Here is a 23059-nt window from a genome sequence, read left to right on the forward strand (position 1 = left end):
GGGGGGGGGAGAGGAAGAGATGGTCACGTGGGTGCAGCCGCTTTTCCCGGGATCTGGTCCCTGAGATCAAACGTACTAGCAAGCCCCACCGATCGATCGGTCGTTTGCTTTCCCCCACGGATTGCCTTTTCTAGGTTCCCATTTAAAACAACGGCCTCAGCCGGGCAGGGGAGGAACACTCTTTAGTCCCAGAACTCTGGAGGCAGAAGCTGGTGGATCTCTGAGTTCGAGGCCAGCCTAGTCTATAATTTGAGTTCCAGGACAGCCAGGACTACACAGAGAAACCCTGTCTCAAAAAAACTAACCAAACAACCTCCACACCCCACCCCATTTCCTGGTGGCTCTAAATCCTGTCTTTTCTGCACTTGGGTGTGGTCCCTCAGTGTGCCAGCAGCTTCATCGGCTAAGAATCTATTTCATTATGCAAATATTTAGGCACTGTTTATATAGGTTAGGTCCTCTGCTAAGCGTTTTAATTGGGAGTTGGTTCACTCAGTTCCCACACGATAGAAGGTATCATTCGTATGAGGGACTTTCAACCTCCAAAAAACAGAAATGAGGAACCTTTCTGAGGCCACCCCATCTACAAGTGACAGCTTGGATTTGAACCAGAGTACCATGTGTGGAGAGCCAGTCTTTGCCTCGACTGTGCCACCCTTTCTCCCAAGCACAGATTCTACTGCTTGCTTGTTCACTTGACTGACACCTCACACTCCGCTGTGGACTTCTGAGCAGGTATTTGCCTGTGTCATTCCAGTGACAGAGGAGACACGAGGCATTCAGAAAGGAGAATGGACAGAGCACAGGATGGGGTCCCTACACAGAACAAGTGAGAGAACATGCTAGACAAAATGAGAGATGGCAAGGTGCTTCAGCAAGCCAGTTGAGGGAGAAAGGTGAGGCCAGGAAAGTGGGGAGGAAACCAATGGGAGAGGATGATACAGGTTTCAAGTTGAAAGGATGTTAGTACCTTCTCCCAGTCCCTGTGAACTGATCAATAATCATTAATCAATAGTCAAGCCACTATAAGTGCCTGGTAGGGTCATGTCAGCATCCCTGCGCTGGAAGCCCACAGTCTCGTAAGGGAGAAGACAGGCATGAGCCGTAATTACATGTATCTAATACATATATTGAAGGTTTGGAGACTCTATCTCTGAATGAAAAGTGTTATGACACTATAAGCCTCTTTGCACCACACCCAGCCTAGGGAAGCCTGGGCTTCCTAGGAAGGTGGCCCTGAGCTGTGGCTGCAGGTATAGGGAGAGGAAAGGCACAAGGCAAAGTACTTTGTGCAGAGCCAGCAGGGGCAAGAGTCCAGGTAAGACATGCAGGCTGTGTGAGGCTATCCACAGAGCCCAGTGTTTCTAGGGCATTAAGTTCTGGGTGATGTGTGCCAGTAGCTGAGGGAGGAGGGGCAAGTCCACAGAGGCCCTTCAGCTACACAGCTCCCTCTGCTGTGGGAGAGGATGGAGGGACCCTAGGGCTTGGCTTCAGACGTGTCATGAATGAGCATCCTAGGCACTGAATGGAGCTGTGCCTTATGGCTTCTCGGTCCAGTACATGTGGGCTTTGAGCTTGTCAAGCATTGCCAGATTAGGCAAATATAAATGCTAAATCAAGCCGGGCATATCAAAGCATTAGCCATTGTTTATTGAAGATGGAAATTTAACTGGGTTTCTTTTTTCTTTTGGAGAAGGGCAGAGCTAAACACTCAGAGAAACTCAGGATCCCTCACCTTTAGTGTGACGGCCAGCTTCATCCAAAGGGATGATCCCCAAAACTGCCCAGGGAAGCTTTGTGACATCAGAGTAACAGGGCAGGACCCCAGAACACAGATCACAGAGGCCTCCAGGGTGAGTAAGTGTGAATCTATGCATGTTATTCTAAAGTATAGGATCGTGTGTGTGTGCGCGTGCGCGCGTGTGTATATGTGTGCGCGCGCGTGCATGTAAATCTCTGGGAGTAGTCAGACTTGATTTGTTGCATAGACAACCTTTCTTCTGCTAGATGCTAGCAATGCTGGAAAGGCTGCTTTGTGGAATCGCTTAGTTCCCATCCCCGGGGAAAGGACAAGTGCTGGAGGAGGTCAGGCACTGTGTGGGAGACTGCTTTTGTGGCAGGACATGACTGTTACACCCTTGCACTCATAGTAGCTGTGATTATTGGTTCAAGATCGGTACAACCTTGGGCCTCTCAACATTTCACACAGGGTTGGGGGTGGGAGTTTCAGGAGGACCCACTACTCCCTGAGGACCTAAATGTAATTAATGGTTTCTGGGTGGGGGTTGGGGTGAGAAGTTTTCTTCAGTGGTATAGTCCACACTCCTATAAACAACTCTAACAAGACTCACTGGGTCATTAAAAACAAAACAAAAACCATGGAAACAGGAGGGATTGTTTGGAAAGAGGGCGGGGGATCAGCAATGGGGGAGGGGCAGAAAGAGTGATGGAGTTGGGGATATGATCAAAATACATAATTTACATGTATGGAAAATGTCATGATGAGGCCCAGTGTGTATAACTGATATGCACCAATAACATTTGAGAAAGGAGTTCCCATCTGGGGACAGAGATGTGAGTGATCACTGTCACAGAAAAACCCACCGACTCATTTCCTCTTGCTTGTCGGTCTCTAATGGCCTTGGTCAGATAAGCGGGTTTCCCCTCCCCTTCAATCAAGCTGTACTCCATGTGCTCGGGCCAGCATTGCCAGTGCCCGCTGCCCTGGACTTCATGCCAAGGAGCTCCAGAGGAGGGAGGTTGACACTGGGTTCACAGAACTTACGAGCTTGTAAACAGATAATTCTAAGAACATCACAAGTGTTTACCAGCTCCTGAGGTCCTTGATTTTAATTAGAAAGAGACAAATGGCAAGAAAATTACTGCAGCTAAAATGATGATAATTGTTATTACAGGAAGCTGATGTTCACAGAATACTTACTGTGGAGTTCTAAGCTCTTTCAGTGTGTTAACCCGTCCCCTCATTGCAGTGAGTCCAGGAGCTAAGAGCTATGTGCAACCTACGCCAACAATGAGGAAACTGAGGCAAAGGGATTACCAGAGAGACACAGGCGCTAAGGGGCAAGCTGGCATGTGACAGGAGTGACCTAGCCTCCGCTGTTGGGGGTCAGAGGGTCTTGGAACACACCATCATGTTCTGTCTGTACATGTAGCTTCTACTGGAGCTGGACTATTGGCTATCCCTTAGACCCTGAAATTCAGCATTTCCAGACTGGAACTCTATGAAGACCTCTGTCCCCACCCTCTAAATTTGCTCCTGGTGGTCTCACCTCAGCCATTGACATTGCTCCTCACACAGGCGGGGACCCGAATCTGATCTCTCACCCATATCCATCCCAATAGCTACTACTTTGCACCTGAATCCTGAGTCTATCCCCTTTCCTCACCCTCTATGGTCCTGGGTCCTAGCACAGATCTCTGGGTGGAATGCTGTAGAGCCTAATAATCTTTTTAACGTCATTCTCCTTGCCCCTTGTCATCTCTCACCTAGAGTCAAAATGTCACCACAGAGAGGTCCCGGCAGGTCCCAGCAGGTCCCTGCTTAAAGTCTTCTAAAGCCTTCCAGTATATATAGTGAGGCTAAATTTTGGCTCTTGGCACAGAGTCTCCAGCAGGCCCTCGCTTGGTCCGCTGACAACATTTCTTTCCTCCTTCTACATCAACACCTTTGCCCTCCTTCTGCCCTTTCCACACACCACGGTCTCTGATGCCCTAAGGACTATGTCTCTGAAGTTCCTTTCCCTTGGGTTTCTCTGCAGGGCTGGCTCCTCCTTGTCCTTCAAGGGCAAGCTTGATCATCGATGAGGAGGCCTGTGATCACACCACCTATACAAAAGTAGATTGTTCTTCTCTCTACACACCATCTCCTGGCCAGTTCCCTCTATCCCTGTAGTAACACCTTCACAGCTAGTGATTAGCTTTCTTAAAAAAAATCATTTAATTGATTATTCCCCCCACCCCCGTGTGTGTGCTGTGCCTGTCTGTGTGTGCCTGCGCATGCGTACACGTAAACAGACAAATTACCTGTCTCAAGGTGAGAGAGTGACTGTAAGGATGAGCTCTCTCCTTCCACTACAACGGGGCCTAGATCCAATCTAGGTCATTAGCCTTTAGAGCAAGTGCCTCTTCTGCTGAGTCATGTTACCAGCCCCTAGTTTAATTTTTTTCTTTGTTTTATTTTTTCCCCCCTACCAGCATGTCTAAGACCAGGAACAGGACCACACCCACCTTGTTCTCTGCTCCTTAGGCAAAGCAGAGTTGAATGCAAATAGCAAGTCTGATAGGGAGAGGTGTGTGAGTACCATGTGCTCTTCCTTTAAAAATTAGTACTTAATCTGAACTGACTGCCAAAGATTATACATATACTTTTTGATGTGTAGCATGATACTTTGGAATACAGTAGACTGGGCAGATTAAGACAATAAACGTGTTACCTTACATGCTTTGTCTGTCTGAGGTGACAACAGTTCAGATTTATTTATTTTTTCTTCCTCATGCATTCTAGACAAGCCATCTACCAACTGGGCTGTGTCTGCAGCCCCAGTCTACTTGCTTAGCAATTTTCAAGTATGAAACACCTGGTTATAAACTATATTTCTAGTGCTTTTTAACAAATCCCTTCTCCCTCTTGCTCCGGCCCCCATTAGCTCAGTCCCCACTTGCTCCGGCCCATAGGTTTGTTTGCTTGTTTGTTTTTAACTTGTTTCTCATTATGGATGGTTGTGAGCCACCATGTGGTTGCTGGGATCTGAACTCATGACTTCCGGAAGAGCAGTCAGTGCTCTTAACCACTGTGCCATCTCATCAGCCCAAACACTTTAGTTTTTACTTTATGTGCATTGGTGTTTTGCTTGTATGTATGTCTGTATGAGAGTGTCAGACCTTGGAATTGCAGACAGTTGTGAGCCACCATGTGGGTGCTGGGAATTGAACCTCGGTCCTCTGAAAGAGCAGCTAGTCCTCTTAACTGCTGGAGCCATCTCTCCAGCCCCCCTCTCTCTCTTTTTTAATTTTTTGACTCAATTTCTTCATTGTTGCAATTGATGCTTCAACTTAGCATAGTGAGATGAACTATCTGACTATTAACTTCCTTCACATGTCCAGTGGTAAGACTGCTGGACTCTATGGTAATTCTACTTTAAAAATCTTTGAGGAATGGGGTGGTTTGTAAAGCAACGGCCCCCATAGACTCAAGTTTGAATGCTTGGCCTGTGGGGAGTGGCACTATTAGGAAGTGTGGCCTTATTGGAGAAGACGTGGCCTTGTGCCACTGTGGAAGTGGGCCTTTCAGGTGAGTATAAAATATATATATTTTAACTCTGCCCAGTATGAATCACAGCAGTGTCTTCCTGGCTGCCCTCAGATCAAGACGTAGAACACTTGGCTTCTCCAGCGCCAAGTCTGCCTGCTTGATGCCATGCTGCCTACCATGATGATAATGGACTGAGCCTCTGAAACTGTAAGCCAACCCCAGTTCAATGTTTGCCTATAGGAGAGTTGCCTTGGTCACGGTGTCTCTTCCCAGCAATGGAAATCCCAAGATCAGGCACCGCCATGTTTTCCACAATGGCTGCATTTATACCTTCCCTTTTCTTTTTGACTGTAGCCACTCTCCCAGGGAAGAAGTGGTGTCTTTTTGTAAATTTAATGTGCAATCACCTAATAAGTGGTGATGCTTAGCATTTAAGACTGCATGCTTCAATTGAATTGAGTTTATTTTATACTCAGGCTGCTATGTCCGTATCATGTGTCTGCAGACATGGCCTGCCCTGTGTAAGCACTCCATGCTGTGGATCCTTTATGTTCTATTCCATTGACTGTCTCTTTTCTGTTGTTTTCTTTGCTGGGCAGAGGCTTTTAAATATGATGCAATTCCATTGTCTATTTTTGATTTTGTTGCCTGTGTTTTTATGGACATGTCCAAAAGTTATTACCAAAACTCATGTCATGGATTTTCCTTTCTGTGTTTCTTCTAGTGATTTTGTAGTTTTAGGCCTTAAAATTTAGGTCTTGAATACATTTTGAATTGATTTTTGTATATAGTACAAGATAAGGGTGTAATTCCATTTTTCCACATGTAGATATTCCATTTGCCCAATACCACATATTGAAGAGACTACTCTCTGCCCCACTGGACAGCCCTCTTTCCCAAACTGGGGTCGTGTTATGAAGTGCACACTGTCCTGGAACTAGCAATCCTTTCGAGTCAGCCTCCTGGGTGCTGGGATTACAGACACACACCACCTGGCCCAACTTGTTCTTGAGCACAGCCAGGGAGCACCTGTTATCACACAGCACACAGACGCAGAGCAAACACCGGTTCTGGATTCTGAGCCAAGTTGAGCAGAGCAAACTAAAGTAGGTAAAAACCATTTGCCAACAAAGTGTGAAACACGGTTTCCTGTTCAACCCAGTTTGTCAGGGGAATTGAACTCTGTAGAATATCATCCCTGAAGCATTTGCCTGGATAGGGTTACAGCTCCATTCATTCCTGGAAAGTCCCCTGTAGAAGCTCCAAGCTGCAACAGGCCCCCTGTGGCCCAAGCAAATATGTCTTCCCTTCTCTGTGCCTGACTTATTTATGCAGAAATATATTAAGCCTGCCCCCTGGGGACTCTCCCAGGTAACCAGCGCTGTGGTTTTCCCTTTGAGTGGCTTTCGATGATGCCATAAAAATCCCAATAATGTAAGCAAGAGGTCAACTGCTGAAGTGCTCGATTTCTCTGATTTCTCAAGTGCCCAAGTCCTGAGAGACTGGCTCGGTATCTTCTACTGCTTCAGACACCTGACCTGGGAAGAGCTTCAGAGCCGAGTCCAGGGAGAGAAAGCACTCCTATTCTCTGTACGGAGGGTGAGTGCGGGTGCGGACGAGGAGCTAACATAGTCTGCTCATTGCTCCATGCCTTCTGCGTGACAGATGCCCGCTGGTGACGTCCAGGCACCTTTATGTGCGTATTAGCTTCCATGCTAGTGTGAACTCTGCCCTCTCTCAAATCCAGCTCTGCCATTTAATGGCCACTCGATCTTGAGGCGAGTGGCTTTCCTGTTTTGTCGTCTGGTTTTCTCATCTGTAACACGAGTTTCATAGCAACACCTTTCTGACAGGATGTTGGCTGTGAGTCAACTAAGGTAACCCTCAGGAGGTGCTTACAAGAGCATTGTGCAGAACACAAAAATTACAGGGCCGAGGAGACAGCTTAGTTGGTAAGGAGGTTGCCACAAGAGCATAGAGGTTTGGGTTGGATCTTAGCACTCCCATAAAAGGCTTGGCATGGTGGTACATACTGATACAAGTGATGGCGGGGTCAGGGGTGGAAACAGGAGTAGCCCTGGAGCCTTGCTGGCCAGCCAGCCAGCCTTGCTGAATTGATAAGCTTCACTGAGAGACCGCCCTCCATCTATACATGTGTACCGGTGTGCACACACAAACAGGGACATACTTCTGTACATATACTGTCCCCAAATATACATTACAAAGCCAAGGACAAACGGGAGAGAATACACTGTCCGTGGAAGAAGCAAATTCAGATACCAACCACTCAGACCATTGCTGTCCCAGTGCTTAAGTTCAAATTAGACATTGTGTCTAACAAAAGCCACTGAATCAAGGAATTGAGGCAATTCTTTCTTCCATGGGGAAACCTGGCTCCCAGAAGGAGCGTGGAGTCAGCAGGGGTTTTTCAAGCAAATTGTGATGATACAGGTCAGAGAGGTTCAGTCATAGCCAGTAACAGAAAACACTCCCCCTTATTGCATGCTTTCTGTACACTAAGCACTCCTGGGTGATTAATTCCTGCTATGACAACGGATTCTCTCTTGGGATTATCACCACCTACGCCACCGCCGCTGCTGCCGCCTCCACCACCGCCACTGCTACCACCACCACTGCCACCACCACCATTTTCTCCATTCTACAAGCAATAACCCTGGTGGTTAAGCCCCAATTCTTCAAGGTTCCATTGCATCATCAGCTAGGACCAAGTATCCAAACACATGAGCCTGTGGGGGCTGAGACACTTTATATGCCAGTGTCTGACACCAAAGCCAGTATTTTGTCATGGGGCAGCAAAACCTAGTCCCTAAGGCCAGTCACCATTCTTCTTAGTCCCTATACCACTTGACAGGTACAGGTCTCTTTACGCCTCAGTTTCTCCATCTACAAAGCCGGATACTATAGTTTTCAATGTCAAGATCTGTCATGAGGCTAACAGAGGAAATACCCTGGGACCACTCAACATCATCACTTTATAGCTTCAGGTTCTCTCACCAGGGATTTAGCTAAACCACCCCCATCTTCCAACCATGCAATCCTCTAACTCTCGGGAGGGCTTTCCTAACTACTAAAGTGTCTTCTAGCTGTACTGGCCCCTGACCCCTCTGGGCACAACCCTTTATGGCCTCTCATCTCCTAGCCTGTTCTGCTCTGGGATCTTTCCACTCCGTCATCCATGTGTCCTCGTCTCATTCATCTGAGTCCACCATCAGGAAGGCCATCTGGACAGAGCAACTAACACAGCTCCTTTTGCAGTTGGCCGTCAGGGGTCTGCGTGGGGCAGAGATGCTTTGTACTGAGAAAGCCACACTCTCCTGCTCATGTGGAAGGTACTGGAAGTCTCTGACTGTATTTGGCTAAGGATGAACATGAGCGTATGTAGCTATGCTGCCTAGGACCCCCACCAGTGGTAATTTGGGTTTATGATATGGTTTTCCCAAGCCACTGGTCAATGATAGTTGTCCTAGAAGAGGATGTTGGGAATGACAACCACTTAACTAACAGCCACTTACAAACTGCTTCCCTGACATTCTACAGCTTCTATTAATCATTATAGGCATTCACACATAGCACTTGGTTTGCTAAGCATTTTGCATAGAATACCCCAATCAATCTTCAAAGTAACCTTCAAACTGAAGGCTGTTACCCCCAGTTTACAGAGGAGAACTGAGATGCCCAGGCTCCGTAGCACCTTCTGAGGCTCACACAGCTTGTAAGTATCAGAGCTGGTGATAAACCTAGGCAGCCTGACACAGCCCACACCCCCTCACATCTTGCCACCTCAACAGGAGCCCCTAAGTCAGGTTTTAGTAGCCCTATTTCAGAGACAGGAAACAGACTGGAAGGGGTTGGCTGCGGTGCCCGCCTGGCTTCTTGTAGCTCCATTTCAACCCAGCTACATTTCTTTCTAAAGGCCAGGCTTAAGTAGGGTCTTGCCTTTTAAATCCCTTGACATAGCCAGCTCTAGAGAGTTCATTGCTACCAAGTACAAACACTGCATTACGCACTGCACCAGCTACAGGGCAGGCCATGAGTTAGACACCATTCCAAAACACTTTATTGCTCCTTGAGCAGTAAGACCAAACATGTATGCAGCATTTACAGTGTTGCAGTAACTCTTCTAATTTTACACAAACACACACTCATATATGACTTCATACATGTGAATGCATGTACGTAACACACACAAATATTCATATACATATATATACTTATTCATATATACAACCTTATATATACTCTCTTTTCTTTAATCCTGTAACGTTTATCTTCATTATAGCTCAGGGAAGCCTAGTATTTGCCCGAAGACACATTGTCAGTGGAGAGCTGAGATTGGAATACAGGCAGGCTGGGGCCTGAATTTGTCACCTGACTCTACCATCTCTCTGTGTCATAAAAGGAGTCCTATGTTTGCTCAGACTCTTCTAATGCCAGGCATTGGGGTGAGTTCACCACTCAAACCTTCTCCCTATTTATCTTGCTTTCCCCCAAATTATATGGTGGAGACCCATTTCTTGGAACAGCTTCTGGCTTGCAGCGCCCCTGGTGTCCAAGTCGAGAGCTCCCTTGGCTCAGCTCTGCCTGTCCTAAGGTCAGGAAACTGGAGGCAAGATAGTGTTGACCTATTTGGGTGAGTCACAGACGAATTTAGGAACAGAATCCCATCTTTCTTCTAAGTCACATATGGACACCGTTAGGGTTGGGCAGATTAACGATTCTCAGCCAGTAGGTGACTTCAGCATTCAGGGGAATGTCTGGTAGGATCTAGAGACACTTGATTTTCATGTCAGGAAGGTGCTGCTGGCAACTTTGGGACAGGGACGCAGCTGCTGGTAAACAGCTTCTAACACACAGGAAGGCTACCTTTGCCCCCTACCTCAACAGAAAACTATGCAGCTCCACATGTCAATGGTGCCGAGGCTGATAAAGCCTGCTGAAGAATGATGAGGTACTTATGCCTCACCTGTTATACATCAAGAGCTTCTCATTACAGGATTCTGTGAGTGTGACAATCAGGTGGTGGTTTTGGAAATGAATCGTGAAATAACAAATCAGAGGGCTGTAGGCCAGTCTCGCCCGCCGCCTGTGGCCCCCAGCTCCCTGCTCAGCACACTTTCCCTGAGAAAGCCTTAGTCAAACTCTTTTCACAGGTTTGAAGTCCTGAAATTGACGACCATTTCCCTTTGCTGTTGAGTAGCAGAAAGATTAACAGTTCAATGGCTCTTTGTGCTGAAGTAAGTTATACCAAGATCTCTGTGCACGTTTCTGAGAATGAGAAAAATGGTTATTATCGCAGCAAATAGAACATGCAATGCTTGCAAAGTTCCTGGGAGAAATCTCGGTCCAGGAATTGCACCCGCTTGTGGTTTAACATGACTGCCAAAAAGCACAAGAGAGAACAGGCTCATTAAAGTGCCTCCAAGAAGGAAAAGCCAGCAAGGGGACTCCCTGTCCTCCCTTCTGCCCATCCTTCCTGCCTTAGGAGGGATGTTAAGGGGCCTTGAAGTCTTATCTTTGGAATTTGATGTTCAGCTAGCAACAAAGCCCACTGTCATTACCTGTCTCAAAGATGGAAATTTTGGGTCTGTTCAAATATGCTTACAAAGATTTATCTCAGAAGCGAGGGTTGCAAACACCCAGGCTGGTGGAAGAAGTGTCTTTGTCTGAATTTGTTGCCATATTATTTTGAGCAGGAAATGATGAAGGGGCATTATAGATCTTTTGCTCTGGCATTATGGTTATTTTTTAAAAGAGGAGAAAATAAAGTCTCTTTACAGGGAGAGCATTTGGTCTCTGACTAAGGAGACAAGCTCTAAATGGCAAACCCTGCTTGGTGTCCTCCACAGTCATTTTCTGAACTTCCATTGGATTGTTTTAGGATTCAGATTTTCAGGTGGGCACATGGCTGCTCGGATAAAGACTACATGTACCAGGTTCCCTTGCAGGTATGTGTGGTTATCTGACAAAGTGCTGACCAATCAGGGGTGATGTATGTCATCTCCTGCTCTTGCTGGATAGATGCAGTCCTGTGGGGCAGGGACAGTCAAGGAAGATGCTCTCCAGGGAAAGTGCTTGGTATGGACCTGATGAGCTCCTGTGACAACTGTGGACTGATTATCTCTGACTTGTTACCTGAGAGAGAATTTCAGACCCCTGTCTTACCCAAACCAAGGCATCCTGCCTCTCTTGTAGCTAATGAGTTTATATCCTACCAATCCACACCATAAATGCTTTTTAAATTTCAGTTAATGCTGGGAGGCACGCAGAGAGTACTAAGTGTAGGCAGATGCTGTGCTGGATGCTGGAGATACAAGGATAAAAGCAGACACCACCCTTTAAGGAATTCCAGAAAGGATTAATGGTGTCCTCTATCACTTTTCATGAATAAATAACTCAGTTACTGCCGGGTGAGGGGAAGTTCTACATTTACAATCCCAAGTGCATTTCCATGGCTCCAACCTCTCGAGATGCTGTACGGGGCCAAGTAGTAAATATTTTAGGTTTTGTGGATCTCTGTTGTAGTTAGTAAACTACCACTGTAGTAGCCATAAAAAAAATGCATGTGGCTGTTGTCCCATACGAGTCTATTTACAGAATTAGGGAGCAAGCAGCTACAATTTGATGACATCTGCTTTCTTTTAAAAATATTTTATTTTTAAAACTTTAAAAATATTCTAAAAATTTAAAAGTATTTTATGGGTATGGGTGTGTTGCGTGTTTGTTTGTGTCCCATGTACGTGTAGTGCCACAGGGGACAGAAGAGGTTGCTGGGTACCCAGGAACTGCAGCTACAGATGTTTGCAAGCTGCTTGCAAGCTGCTACATGGATGCTAGGAACTGAAGCTGTGACCTCTGGAAATGCAGCCCGGGCTCTTAACCATGGAGCCACATCTCCAACCATGGCTGACCTGCTCTGCTGAGATTTGTAATTAGTTGAGGATGTAAAAGCACCGAAAACATTTCAGATTTACTTATTTTTCTCTTATGTGCATGTGTGTTTTGTCCATGTGCATGTGTGTTTTGTCTGTATGCATGCATGCGCACCACATGTGTGCTTGATGCCCTTGGAGGCCAGAGGAGGGCATCAGGTCCTCTGGAACTGCACTTACAGGTGGCTGTGAGACACCACATGATGCTGAGAACTGACTGTATCCCCTGAAAGTGCAGTATCCTCTTTTAGCTGCTGAGCCATATTTCCAGACCCTCGGGATTTTTTCCCCCTTTGAGTCTGTTCAATTTTCTTTTCTCACTCTCTCTTTTTTTTCAATTTTCTTTAAGAGAGTATTTCTCAACTTTATTGAAGTACTTCTTAAATAATGGTTATTAACCTGGGGCTGGCCTTCTGAATGTGCTTCAGAAAGTGCTGGCTAAGTAGATAATTTTGACTTTCAATGAATTATTTTAGGCACACACAACATAGACTAATACAATGACCTACCTACTCATCATCCATCCAAAATGAGAAAAGCAATACTTGTCAGGACGAGCAAAGGCCCCTGAACACCGTGGATCTCATTGTTACCACTTCCTTTCTGAGAAGACCACTTCCTGGACCTCACACATTGCACATTCCGCCTCTATGCAGACCTTATACTTTGTCCGGTTCTTAGGAACTTCTATCATTATATAAGCTCCTGCCGGGCAGTGGTGGTGCATGCCTTTAATCCCAGCACTTGGGAGACAGAGGCAAGTGGATTTCTGAGTTCGAGGCCAGCCTGGTCTACAGAGTGAGTTCCAGGATAGCCAGAGCTACACAGAGAAACCCTGTCTTGAAAAACCAACCAACCAACCAAACAAACAAAACCATTATATAAGCTCCTTTGTATGTTGTCAAACTTTACATAAACATTAGCATTCTGCATAGATCCTTCTCCAACTTGCTTTTTTGTTGTTATTCTGTATAATATTCATTAGTTAAGCCATGCAATCACCACGTAAATCTAGTTCATTTATTTCTATCGCTACTTTGTTTTTTTTACTAAATGAATATACCATAATTTATTTATCCATTTGCCTGGAGACAGACAGCTTGTTTTCTCTCTCTTGTTATTATAAATACTGCAGCTATGAACATCCTTGTTCATGTCTCCTTATTTCCACACGGAAGCATTTCCCTAGTATATAGATGTAACAGCAGAATTATGTGTTTACAAGATTACTTAAAATAGATGCAGGGTCCCATCTAGTGGTATCTAAGAGTTCTCCCTTCTCTATATCTTTACTCAAATCAGATAGCACAAGACCAGACTTGTAAAGAACTGTGCAAGCGTGTGCATGCACATGTGCATGTGTGTGGAGGTCAGAGGATGACATTCAGGAGCTGGGTCTACATCCTATCTTGTGGAGGCTGGGTCATTCTTGTCTCTTCCACTTCACTCTAGACTAGCTGGGAGATGCTCCTGTCTCCACGTTGTCCTATCTCAAAGGAGAAGTACTGGGATTACAGATGCGTACCGCAACATCCAGTTTTGACAAGTGTTGTCAGGGCTGCAAAGGGAGCCTTTTCACCCAGGTAGTCTTTGTTTGTTTTTGCATTTGAAAGGTATTAAATACATGCCCAAGTATGGTTTTGAATTGTATTTCCAAGATTATTAATGAGGGTGTACACTTCCTATGTGTTTCTCTGCCACTTGGAAAACAGTGCTAAGTCTTTGTGGGGGGGGCTCTCGAATTGACTAAAACTGAGAAGCACAGCGTCTGAATTCCTAAGAGAAATGAGTCTGGTGGCTGAACTCTTTGACAAGAGTCAGATTGCTGCTTCTCAAATACAGAAACCAAATCCTCTATTGAAAACTAGTCACCCTCCCATGGGCAGCCTGGACCTGGAAGCCCTATTCCAGGAACGAACCCCAAAGGCCGCTCCAGATGCAATTCTTTGACTCTTCCTCTGCTGTAAGCACCAAATGTGCTTTCACTCTGCTTTTAACACTTTGGGTGCTCAGGCCACATTCTAACTGTTGGCAAACTGTCTGCCGCCTGCAGTCTGGCTTCCACCCACACCCAGCTGCTCAGAGTGCCTCAACAGGGGCCACTAATGACTTCCCACTGCCAGTCCGCGATGGCCGCTTTCAGCCCGCATCTCCTATGCTGGCATGGCAACTTCAGATCCTGGAGACCCAGCCACCACATGCTTCTCTGACCTGGGTCACTCTTCTCATCTCTCAGGGACTCCTTTTTTTTTTTTTTTTTGAGTCCTTGAAGCATTCTCATCCACACGCATTACTTCAGGATGCATCTTGTTAGGGTCTCCCCAAAGTCTTCTTTCATTGAGAGCTCTCAGCTGACTGTCTTTCTCCCTCTCTTTCTTCCCCTCCCTTCTCTGCACCCCTCCTTCTCCTCCTCCTCCTCCTGCTTCTTCATGCAGCACAGACTGGCCTCAAACTCAACATGTAGCAGAGTATGATCCAAACACCTGATTCTCCTGTCTCCACCTCCTGAGTACATGGATCATAGGCCTGTACCACCAGGTCCAACTTATGAAGTGCCAGGGATCGGGCATTGTGCACGCAAAGCAATGTACCCTGCTACACCCCCAGCCCTTCACCTGACTTCTTTCCTGCATACAAATGTTGCACACTTTTTCATTTGAATTACTTTGGGAAGTCTAGTCTGTTTACATGTAGTTTTATCAATGTATTTCCTCACAACCCTTTGCACCCTTCATTCATTCAATGGATATTCACTGGATGATCACTACATGCAGACCTACGACCCAGAAAACTTATTTCTATCTTAGCCCTAAAAAGAGAAGAAAACCAATTGTCTGAGCTGAAATTTCATGGGATAACTAACACTTTCTTCCAGAATAATCCAGGCCTCTTAGTTGTTCCCCAGCTATTGTTCTCTTGGAACAAAACTCAAGCAAATGGAACCCACATTTTCTTGTTCCCTCCTGTTTTCTCTTCTCAGTGGCCCCACCTATGAATGCCTGACTGCAATGGACATGGTACCAGACTCCAACCAGCAATGGTTTTCACAGGCTTATACTTCATAGGAAACACAACACCAGAGTCACGATGAGGAGCCTTGTGGTCCCAGGGGTAGGCACAATGGCTCTCAACCTAGTCATCCCTGGCTGATTTTTCTTCCTACATCCTGAGAACAGGCTCAATATTAGTAGTAAGAGGTTTAAAACACACTAGACCTCATTCTGGGCCACCAATAAGTTTCCCAATGCTATAACACCACAAGTATTGTGTTTATTATTATCAAATCTTTATTGATACTAAGATAGATACTTTACAGATAAAGAAACTACGGCTGGTGAGCAACTAGCCTAAGGTCACACACAGAGAAAGTGGCCTGTCTAGGCTTTGCAACTGCAAGGTCCAAGTTTCAATTCACTCTACTCTGCTTTCCCTAAGGAGAGGCTGGGTAAGGATTCTCATCTCTGGCAACTTCACTCTGATGGACGACCTGTCAGGACCTGCTCATTTGGATGGATAAACAACATTTTCCACAACAAACCCAGGACTGCGTCTCCCATACTGCCACATGCCATCTTCGAGTAAATGAAGGCATGACTGCCTCTCCCATACTGCCACATGCCATCTTTGAGTAAATGAAGGCATGCATGCGCGCGTGCAAGTGCGCGTGAACACACACACACACACACATGCAAGCACTCATGCAAACTAGAAACAGTTTTAACACAAAAATGTGGTAAGTGGAATAGACAACACCCCACGTGCTATGAACTCCAACAGCCCTGCTCTGCTCCCCATAGTGTTATATGTAGACTTGTGTCACCAGGAAGATATACGCTTGCTGGAATGGGGCCTAATCCAACATGGCTGTGATGGAAATGGGGACAGAGATACAAGCAGGTGGCCTGGTGAAAACAGAAGCAGAGACTGGAATAACATACTGTCCTAAACCATGGGATGCCTGGAGCCAGCAGAGGCTGGGACACAAGGAGGATCCTCTCTTGGAGACTTTGTCAGCACGTGTACTCTGACACTTCGGTCTTGGACCACATCCTTCATCACAGTGAGGTGATAAATGTCTGTTCCAGTGACTCAGGCAGAGATACATTGTCACCTTAGCCCCAGCAAATAGACAGACACGGCTGCACAGTCCCCTCCTGGAAGGCACTTTTGGTTGTTTCTTTTGTTCCATCCAGAGTAAGTTTGGACAGAAGTAGCAAGTAGATGTATGCATATTTCATACAGGGGTGACATCTTCCATACTGCTCTGCTCTGCACAGCTTATCTAGTTTGAGACTATCCCAAGGCTCATTACTAATTTTTTGTTTGTTTGTTTGTTTGTTTGCTTGTTTGTTTTTTGAGACAGGGTTTCTCTGTATAGCCCTGGCTGTCCTGGAACTCACTCTGTAGACCAGGCTGGCCTCAAACTCAGAAATCCGCCTGCCTCTGCCTCCCAAGTGCTGGGATTAAAGGCATGCGCCACCAGCGCCCTGCTACTATTTTTTAATATTTATTTTTATTTCATATGTATAACTGTTTGCCTGCAGTGTGTATATGTACCATGTACACAAAGTACCTTTGGAGGTCAGAATCGGGTGTCAGATCCCCTGGAACTAGAGTTACAGATGATTTCGAGTCATCATTAACTGCTGGGAACAAAACACTGGTCCTCTGTAATAGCAATAAGTGCTCTTAACTGCTGATTTACCCGTCCAGGCCCAGGACCATTATTTTTATTCTGATAAAACATATAGCCTTCACCATTGTGCCGAGTTTGCGGAGGAGTCACCATGAGCAAAACCCACCCTCCCAAACTAAAGAAGTTTATGGACAAGAAGTTATCACTGAAATTAAATGGTGGCAGGCATGTACAAGGAATACTGCGGGACTTTGATCCCTTCATGAATCTTGTGATTGATAAGTGTGTGGAGATGGCAACCAGTGGGCAGTAGAACAACATTGGCATGGTGGTCATCTGAGAAAACAGCATCATCATGTTAGAAGCCTTGGAAGAGTCTGACCAGTGTTCAAGCAGTGTGTTCACATCCCTCCCAAAGGCCTGTTGGATTGTGATGTAGAATTAGGTCGTGTACATTTTCATATGGAACTTTTTGCTAAATAAACTTTGGTGATACTCAAAAAAAAAAAGAGCAAACCATATACAACATTAAATTTTTTTACTGTTTTTTAAACTTTAAAAAAGGATTTATTTTTATTCATATGTGTGTGTAGTTTGTCTGTGTGAATGTATGTAACGTGTGTAAGGGTGCCCACAGAGGCCAGAAGAGGGTCTTGGATTCCCTTATAGTTGGAGTTACAAGGGGTTATAAGCTGCCTTTTGTGGGTGGTGGGAACTGAACTCAGGTCCTCTTGAAGAACAATATGTGCTCTTAACCTAACCATGGAGCAATCGCTGTAGCCTTGAGTCATTTTGAGATATTGTTCTGGGGCATTTGCTATATTTACATTGCTATGTAGCTGCCACTGCTGAGTCAGCATTTCCATCACTGTGACCAGGCACCATGTCCAGAGGTTTAGTCCATTATCATCATGGTGGGAAACATGGCAGCTTCCAGGGAGACATGGTGCAGGAGGACTCGAGAGTTTGATATCTTGATCTGCAGGCAACCAGGAGGAGACTGTACTGGGTGAGTGTACTGGCTGGTTTTGTGTGCCAACTTGACACAGGCTGGAGTTATCACAGAGAAGGGAGCTTCAGTTGGGGAAGTGCCTCCATGAGATTCAGTTGTGGAGCATTTTCTCAATTAGTAATCAAGGGGGTAGGGCCCCTTGTGGGTGGTGCCATCCCTAGGCTGGAAGTCTTGGGTTCTATAAGAGAGCAGGCTGAGAAAGCCAGGGGAAGCAAGCCAGTAAGGAACATCTCTCCATGGCCTCTGCATCAGCTCCTATATCCTGACCTGCTTGAGTTCTAGTCCTGACTTCCTTTGGTGATGAACAGCCATGTGGAAGTAAGCTGAATAAACCCTTTCCTCCCCAACTTGCTTCTTGGTCATGATGTTTGTGCAGGAATAAAAGCCCTGACTAAGACAGTGAGCTTGAGTATATATGTAACTTCAAAGCCTGCCTCCACAGTGACACACTTCCTCCAACAAGACCACACCTCCTAATAGTGCCATTCCTCATGGGCCAAGGTTTCAAACACAGGATTGTATGGGAGCCAAACCTATTCAAACCACCACAGTCACCATCCACCTCCATCTGAAACTCTCCCCATCACATGAAGACTCTCCTGCCCTTCTGCAGCTCCCCAGGGCTATCCTGCAAGCTTCTCACTCTCTCAGCCCCCACATTAAACAAGTCCTATCCTTTCTGATTTCCTTGTTGCCTGTCCCCCCTGTTCTGTTCCATCACCCCCTTCACTCTTTGCTCCTGTCTGAGTTCTGGTTGTTAGCATCTCACCTGCAGCACTTGACTTCAGGGTCAATTACCCCTGACTGCCTCTGTTCACCCTCCATGCAGTCTAAATTATAAATCAGATGTTTCCCTGCTTTTCCATAGGTGACAGCTCCCACCACCTTCAGGATAAGTTCATGTTCTTTGACAAGACAAGAAAACTCCCTCCTAGGCAGAATTCTCTAAATCTTTCCCTTCCTCTTTCCCCCTCCATGAGTGCCATGTTCCTATCTATCCTTTAGGACACAGATCAAATGGTCCCTGCTGGAAGGTCACAGCAGCTCCCTGGCCTGGATCCCTACTGAACAGTTGACCCTGCTTTGGGTTAATTATTTCTGGATGTTTCTGTCTATCTCTTGACCAGGCTGACAACACAGTAGGGCAGTCACAGAGTAGATGCTCTGTAGCTGTTTGCTGAGTGCCAGGCTGTGTGGCTAGTTTGGCATCCGGAGTAGTCTCTATGGTCTGTCTCTGACTGTGGTAAGGGAGGACAGTTGAAGCCCAAAGGCATTCCCTTAGGACCAGGAAGAGGGCAGCATTCTGTGTTCCCGGAGGTGGAGGTGCTAAAGCATTGGCATCAGCATGCGGGAGGCAGTGGCTCCAACTGGGTCACTATGGCCATCGCCACCGGTGTGAAATCTGATGTCTTCTACTGGAGGTGAAGAAGGGACTGGCCTGCCAATGCTGCATATCCATGGCTTCCGGCCATGAATCTACAGGGAGTTGAGAAGCTTTCTCCAGGCAGGGACAGACAAGGACACTCAAGGGGAGAGAGAGTGTGCTGTCAGAGTAGGGAGTGTTCCGGGCCTCACAGAGCCAAAGGAAAGTTCAGGTGCGCATGCTCTGTTGGTGACCTAAGAAGAAAGCGGGAGGTCCACGGTTGGGATTCAGGAATCTATAAAGGCAGGAGTGAGGGAGGTGGTCTGTGGATATACAGTTCTAGTTCCCGATAGCTCTCACATGAGCCCCATACGCCAAGCACTGTCTCTTTAAAATGGGAGCTTCCTGAGGGTCTCCAGGCCCCTTATGAACACTGGATCTATATATCTCTCTCACCTCAATTCATCTCTGCTCCATGCCCGGTTCTACTTTCATGGTAGACTCTACCTAACATCACCTTGCTCAGCTGTTTATTACTGCTTAGTGGCAGCATCCTCACATTGGTAGGACAATTCTGAGGGTCCTGACTCCTCCAAGCTCAGAATAGGATATGGTACCATCAAGATTCCACTCCAGTGACACCGTCTGTATGCATGGAACCAAGGAGCTGACCAACCACAAGTCAAAGATGTTCATTAAGAATCTACACAGTGTGCAGATTTTCTATACAGAACTGTATGGTAAATATTTGCATATCTAACGAAATGCAAATCAGCTAGAGATGATTTCAAGTATATAGGAGATGGTGATTAGGTAGATGTAAATACTATGCCATTTTATAGAGGATGTGAGTATCCACTGGGTTTGGTGTCTGTGGGGGGTCCTGAAAGCCTCCCCCTCCAGACACTGAGAGATGACTACTCCTGATCCGATCCTCCTGAGACCAAAGGCTGAAATTCTATGCATCTGGATAATTCTCTTCTCAGGTAGTGCTCTTCAGTGTGGGCTCTAAAGATATCAGCACAACACACCATACGTGAACCTGTATATTAACTGTTGCTACAGGGCTACATTTCAGGACCAGTGTTCTTGTGGCACAAACTTCACTCTGGAGCCCAGTGTGGCCACATCAAGCAAAGTATAAAACATGCCAGCCTTAGAAGGTGCCCTGGTGACCCAATAAGGGTTAAAAGCTTCAGGCATGAGCTGTCAATCCCCTGCCATGGTTTGCCAGCCCATGAAGCAGTTGTCATTCCCGTTTCTTGCAGAGGACGGGGCAAATAAGTAAGGTCCCCTGGCTGAAGCATCAGACCTAGATGAGAGCATTCTATGGGGCTTGGCACTCCGGTGCTCGAGAAAGGCTGCAGAAGAGCACAGGTGAGCGTGTTAAGTTATCAGGTCCCTCTTCCCAGTTGGACGCTCAGTGCTTTCTCAACCTTGAGCTTTTCCACTGTCAGACAGATTAACCGTTCTCAGGAGGAACTCCCAGGGCTCATGGGCCCCAGTCTTGTGCTGGGTGCTGCTTTAGCAGCTAACAGAAGATCTGAGTTTACCTGGCTGTCTTTGTTTTTGAATTCAACCCTCATTTCCTGAGCCAGAAACCAACCTCATCCAGACAGGAGGAAAACAACAGCATTTATCTTTGTGTTTCTGAAAAGGCTTCAAAACGAATCATCAAGAAGCATACAAATGCTGCCAAGATACATCATTAACTGTTCGTTCCTTCCCCTCCATAGCTCCCCCACTCCCTCACCCCTCAAAGAACTGGAGGAAACACAAAGCTTGGCTCTGCAGTCTACGTGATCAGATACTTCATTAGAGAAGAATAAGTGGGTTACCCCCTTGGGCTCAGAGCCACATGGAGTGATAGCCCCTTAGAATATCTTATCTCCACCAAGAGGCTCTGCTGTAGCTGAGCGAGGCAGAAGAACATCTCTGGCAGCCTTTGGCCAAGGTCACTCTGAAGATCAATGGCAAATGAGTGCCAGACCTGGGAATCCTGAACCAGGCTGATCCTTCCTGACTGGTTTCCAAGCCACCTCCCTCCAGGAGTGGCCAGCTGGTAGGCAATTACGTGTGCTGAAGTTACTGCCACAGCTACTTTAGCACCAATGCCTCACTCCTACATGGGTAAGAACACACAACCCTCACCCCTTTGGGGCTGTTTTCATTCAAGACAAGAGAGTCCAGCTCTAACTAAGAACCAGGAGCCCTGAGTCCCTCTGACAAATTCTCAGGCGAATGGCAGGCAGGGCAGATAGATCCCTCCCCTCCCAGTGAACCAGAGGAAACAAAAAGCCTGGCTATCTGATACTTCATTAAGAAAGAATAAATGGTTGTGTGAACTGTCCCGTTCACAACAGTTGTGACTTCAGGTGTTTTCTAGAAGCTATGAGATCTCCAGTCTTCTTTTCTGTAAAATGGGATAATGAATGTGCTTTCCATGGCTGCTGGGGACGGTTACATACACACCACAAGGACAGTTAGCATACAATGGAGAGTTAAGTCCCTGGTGCCTTTGCTAGATGTCAGAATAAAAACAAAAACAACAACAAACAAACAGAATCGACTCTCCGATGCTGCTACCTGCAAGGGAGTTAGTAATTCCTGCCTTACATCATAATAAATGAGAAAATGAGATGTGATAAGACAAAAAATAGGAACTCCTTTTCATATACTATTTTTTCTAGTTTTTCTTTGTTTTGTTTCTAGTTTTCTTTTTTAAAAATGTTTTACATTCTGCCTGTCTGTTTATCTACACGTGCTAAAGATTGGCTCCAGGGCCTTGCTTGTTTAGACAAGTGCTCACTGGTGAACCACACCCTCAGGACATTTTACACTTATTTGGGTAAGCCAATGGATTCCTATGTACTCATAGGTGATTAGATCCAGCATCCCCCATCAACAGTGAAATCTCTTCAACAATACAGAACAATATTAGTATAAATTCTGTAAATCATCTACATATACTGTAAGTTCTCTGTGGATTATTTATAATACCTACTATGATGTAGATGCTATATAAATAGTGACGATGTTCTATTGCCTAGGGAAGAATGACCGAAGTACATGTTTGATATGGATTCTAATGTGGCCACAAGGCAAATAGATACCAAGATGGATTCATGGTATGATCATCAGGATGATGCACTTGGTCATTAGATCTTGTCTTTCAGGGAGGACACAAAGAAAAAGGGCTTCCAGGAGGCTCATATCCAGGTGATGAAGTCCTGAGAAGTAACAAAACCCCAGAAAAGGGTCATACCATCCTCTCATAGGCTGGTTGAGCACATAGCTAGTCTTCTGAATTCATGGGTGATGTGTTCTAGGATCTCTTGCAAATACCCAAATTGTTTAATGTTCTAGTCTTGTATAGAGAACAACAAAGTCTTTACACAGAACCTTCACATATGCTCACATATTCTTTAAAGATGTGTGTGTGTGTGTGTGTGTGTGTGTGTGTACTTGCACATAAATTCAGGTACTTCTGTAGGCCAGAAAAAAACTGTCAGATCACCTGGAGCTTGAGTCAAGGGCACTTGGGAGGGGTTTGAGGAATATAATTTGGGTCTTCTGTGATAGAGTCTCACAATGTAGACCAAGCTGGCCTTGAACTCACAGAGATCCACCCGTCTGTCTCCCAAGTGCTGGAACTAAAGGCATGGGCCACCACACCTGGTCACTCCCACATAGTCTTTAAATCACCTCTAGATGAATTAAAATACCAATACAATGTAAGCTCAATATAAATGTTTCTTGTACTATGTCTTACAGGAAATAAGGGTAGGAAAAAGATGTCGGCTCGCGTTTAGTACAGGTATACTTA

General features: G+C 45.9%; 1 protein-coding gene and 1 pseudogene across 2 annotated transcripts in view; one reads left to right on the top strand and one right to left on the bottom strand.

Moving 5' to 3' along the window:
* Btbd11 (BTB domain containing 11) overlaps nucleotides 1-23059 on the bottom strand; it is a 262443-nt gene that overhangs the window by 34448 nt on the left and 204936 nt on the right. The gene's annotated exons all lie outside the window — the stretch shown is intronic.
* LOC116076474 lies at nucleotides 16942-17297 on the top strand (annotated as a pseudogene).

This window comes from Mastomys coucha, unplaced genomic scaffold (genome assembly GCF_008632895.1).
Source record: "Mastomys coucha isolate ucsf_1 unplaced genomic scaffold, UCSF_Mcou_1 pScaffold4, whole genome shotgun sequence".
NCBI lineage: Eukaryota > Metazoa > Chordata > Mammalia > Rodentia > Muridae > Mastomys > Mastomys coucha.